Source organism: Mustela putorius, unplaced genomic scaffold (assembly GCF_011764305.1).
Source record: "Mustela putorius furo isolate JIRA1106 unplaced genomic scaffold, ASM1176430v1.1 tig00537350_pilon_pilon_pilon, whole genome shotgun sequence".
Taxonomy (NCBI): domain Eukaryota; kingdom Metazoa; phylum Chordata; class Mammalia; order Carnivora; family Mustelidae; genus Mustela; species Mustela putorius.
This window is the reverse complement of record NW_025422471.1, coordinates 7,620,136-7,624,852: the sequence shown is the minus strand read 5'-3', so window position 1 is coordinate 7,624,852 and position 4,717 is coordinate 7,620,136.

Below are 4,717 nucleotides of genomic sequence, written 5' to 3'. Positions count from 1 at the left end.
GCGCAGGTAGACGACCGTAGCAATGGCTGATGAGGCCTTTTCCTAATGGAGGTACATCAAGACAGTACATACAGTCTGGGGTATTGAAAAGAAGCCTGGCCCAATAATCAGGGCTCTGGATTTCAGTTCTGTGAATGAATTGTACCCATACAGCCTTGTTCCCTAGCACTGACTCTTTCCTACCAGGTTACATATGACTGCTCTTTGCTTATTGTGTTGTCTCCTGTACTTCTATGGAGTGGACTTAAAATGTTTTACATTATTGCTTCCTTACTTGACTACCTTTAGCCCCTCGACTGAAGCTCTTTCATGTCTTTTTTTCTCCCCTTTCATTTTTAGTGCTTTAATCCAGTAACTGACAAAAAGTAGCTGGTTTTTAAATACTGTGAGGATCTTCTCAATGAACTGTAACTTCAGTTTGACATTAGAATAGAGTATTATTTACCTACGTAGTACCTCCCTCTCCAGTTTCTTACTTATAAAAGGTAAATTGGGAGTATTAGTAGTACCTACCTCATTGTGTTGTTATGAGGAACAAATTAAATATAAATTAAGACACTTAAACTGGTGGCACACAGTAAACAATAAATGTGCATCAGTATGATAATTTTGATCCTCACTCCCTAATATCATTTTCTCAAAAATTAAAAAGGGTTCAGTGAGCATCTCCTTAACATGCCTCCCATTGCCAATATTCTGGCAATACATTTGCTAGCATGATAAGTCAGTTTCATGGTGTGTATGAATTTCCATTTCCAGAGCAGGTGATACGGTGTTCACATGTGGATGTAGGAACTTGTTAACAATGGAAGTTCCTGATTTCATTCATGGAGACAAAATTACATTTGAAAACAGCTATTTTTCTCTAAAACATCTGTGCTTTGAAAGCTTTATTTTTCTCTTGTACATTGATGATGTACAGTGAAGTATTGGGGTAGGTTTAGAAAAGTTTCAGAAAATGTCAAGTATCCTTTGTGGTGAAATAAAATTCTGTGCGTTGGTTGCTTTTTGATTTAGAGAAGGTCATCATCATGGACCATTTCAAATTTCCAAAGTAACTTTAAGGGCCCTCTGCTTCTCTGGGGAACCACATAATAAGGAAAACACTGGCCCTTTCTGGTTTTCTAAGGATGCTCTGAAACTCTACCTTGAATTCCTTATCTTATCCAGGAGGAAAATGCAGTATTAGTTCCCACCCTTCTGAAACCATTTTCTTTAAAATGACAAACCTACAGTTGGGGAAAATGGCTATTACTCAGATTCAGTCCATTTATACCAAGACTGATATATGTTGAAGGACAATCAAATTGGTATTGTCAGTTATATTTGGATGAATGGAGCATAGATGATTGTACTCCAGTTAAACCTCTTGGGTAAATTTCATGTCCCTCAAACTATCTTTGAGTTTCTCCTTCCTCTTCCATCTTCCCTAACCAAGACTAAACCTTCCATGTCTCTTCTCTTTTATCTTTCTTGGTTTTACCTTCTATAATCACTTGATTTTTATTTCACCTCCATCTTACTCTTTTTCCAATCCCCAGAGTTTTCTGAGGCCTCAGAAAACTAGAAGATGAGAAGAAAAATCTGAAGGAGAATGTAGAAGCAGAGATCATTGTGATTGAGGAAGATAAAATGAAAGAGAGGGCAGGCTACCAAAACACTTTGAGAAACATATGGGATATGTTTTCCTGGGAACGAATCTGGGGGCCAAAAGGTTTAAAGAGAAAGCACCATAGCTAGATACCAACACACTTTTACTAACATTGGAAAAAAAACAAAAAACCTGCAGAAAAATGTTCTGGTAAAAGGACCATGTTATTTGGCTTTTTAATAAACCCACTTCCTCTTTAAAATAGACAATTATAGACAAAGTATTTTTCTAAATTGTTTTCGCTCCCATTATTACTTAGGAAATCTTTTGTTCAGCCAAAAAATGACAGTATTTACTACCTCTGACGTGTTTAAATAGACTTTCTGATAAACAGTAGTTATTTAATTGAATTCAAGGGCCAGACCCAAACTGTATATGAAAGAGAGATTTTAGTAAAAGTCCTAGTTTTTACATAATCTATTCTTACAAGATAATGTCGCAATACTTAAGATTTCTATAGCTAATTCTACTCAGGTCAAGGAGCATTTAGCCAAAATACCACTGAGCAAATCACATATTACATGGCTTTCAGACATTTGCAGTCCAAATACTTAATACCCATGAATAAATCTTGGTTGGAATGATAGAATGCCAAAAATCTTCTTTTTTAATACCCTTGCTCAGATATCCCTTTTATTGTGAAATGTAACTCAGGAGAAAGCGTTCCAAAATCAAGTGAGTAAACCTAAATGAATAGGGTAATGTATATTTTAAGTACTCATGTAGTCATTATATATAGCTCAAGAAATGCAACATTACAAGCTATAGGTTTATAGGAATCTTGACATTTGGTATGGTTTGAATGTTTCTGTCTCCCCTCTCTTCTCCTCCCCACTGCCTCACAAATTCATATCCTAATCCCCAAAGGTGATGGTATTACTAGGCGGAGCCTTTGGGAGGTGATTAGGTCATGAGAATGGAGTCCTCATGAACAGATCAGTGTTCTTATAAAAGATCCCACAGAACACCCCAGCTCTGTTTCTTGTAGCTCTATATGAGGTTACAAGTAGTCTACAGCCTGAAGAGGACCCCTGCCCAAATATGCTGGCATATTCATCAGCTGTCAGTCTCCAGAATTGTGAGAAATATATTTCTGTTCTTTTTTTTTTAAGATTTTATTTATTTATTTGACAGACAGATCACAAGTAGGCAGAGAGGCAGGCAGAGAGAGAAGAAGGGGAAGCAGGATCCCTGCTGAGCAGAGAGCCTGATGTGGGGCTCGATCCCGGGATCCCAGGACCCCAGGACCCTAGAATCATGACTTGAGCTGAAGGCAGAGGCTTTAACCCACTGAGCCACCCAGCTGCCCTTACTTCTGTTCTTTATAAGCTCTCCTGTCTGTGGTGTTCTGTTAATAGCAGCACAAAGGGACAAAGACACATCCAGTAGACCAAGTTCTCCACCTTGTCCTTCAAGAAGGGTTTGCTCTTCACTGTTGTTGCGTTTACATTTTAGAAATAGATTTTCAAGTTCTAACAAAAATTCTGTTGGATTCCTAGATTAATATAGAAACAAAATATATTTATCAATTACTTATTTAGATCTCGTTTTTTAACAAGTTTTGTAATCATCTCTATGAAAGTCTGACATATGCTTTGGCAGATTTATTTCTAAGTACTGATCTTATAAGGATTATCTCATAAAATTTTGAAATTGTATGTATAGAAGTTTTGAACGTATTTTTATGGATTTTTCCTTAGTTATTTGAATTTATAATGTTGTAAATGCTTTTTCCATTTAAAGTTTACTTTTAATATTTTGTCATTTAGAAAGAAAATTAATTGATGTATATTTCCTTTCTATCCTGAAACCTTGACCAGCTGTCTTTTTAATTCTAAGAATATAACTTTAGATTCCTTTAGTTTTTTTTTTTTCATTGATTTCTAATTTCATACATTTGTAGTGTGGTGAGAAAAGATTCTTGGTATGATTTCAATCTTCTTAAATTTACTGAAACTTGTTTTGTGGTCTAAGACGTGATTTGTCTTGGAGAATGTTTCATGTGCACTTGAAAAGAATGTGTATTCTGTTGAGTTTGAATGGAATGTTCTGTACATATCTGTTAGGTCCATCTGGTCTAATGTGTCATTCAAAACTGGTATTTCCTTGTTGATTTTATATGTAGATGATTTATCCATTGATGGGGTGTTAAAGTCCCCTACTGTTATTATATTAACTGTCAATTTCTCCCTTTATGTCTTTTGGTTCCTTTAGATTTTTTAATTTACAAAACCATATATTTATAAATAATAATTTTCATTCTTCTTTTTAATCCTTATAATACTTTTCTTACCTTTACAACATCATCTAGGACTTCCAGTTACATGTGAAATAGAAGTCTTAATGCAAGATGTTATATCTTTTCTTTTCTTTTTTATTTATTTATTTATTTTTGACAGACAGAGATCACAAGTAGGCAGAGAGGCAGGCCGGGAGAGAGAGAGAGAGAGAGGAGGAAGCAGGCTGCCTGCTGAGCAGAGAGCCCAATATGAGGCTCAATCCCACGACCCTGGGATCATGACCAGAGCTGAAGGCAGAGGCTTTAACCCACTGAGCCACCCAAGCACCCCAAGAACTTCTGTCTTGAAAGAGAAACTTTCATTATTTTAAGCATTAGGAATAATGTATGTTATAGGTGTTTACAGATAATCTTTGTCCAATTAAGGACATCTTGTTTTTTCCTCAGTTTGCTATGGGATTTAGTTTTTTAATCATGATGGATATTGAATTTTTTCGAGATCTAGGTACTCATTGTAACAAATCTCATTGCTTCTAGAACTTTTTAGTGAGCTAATAAATATATGTAAAGATACTTGATATCCATCTGTGTGTGTGTGTGTGTTTGTACCCATAAGTTTACAAATGATGACTTCCTCCTTTCCTTCTTTGCAATTCCTTTCTCCACTGAGAGAAGCCCAGATTTCATTATCCAGAAAATAGTTATATATTTATGTATTTTCTCAGTCCTAAAATACATACAATTTTAGAATTTCTTTCTTTCCTCTTTCTTCTTCTTCTTTTTGTTTTTTTTTTTTTTTGTTTTGTTTTGAGAGAGAGAGAGAGAGA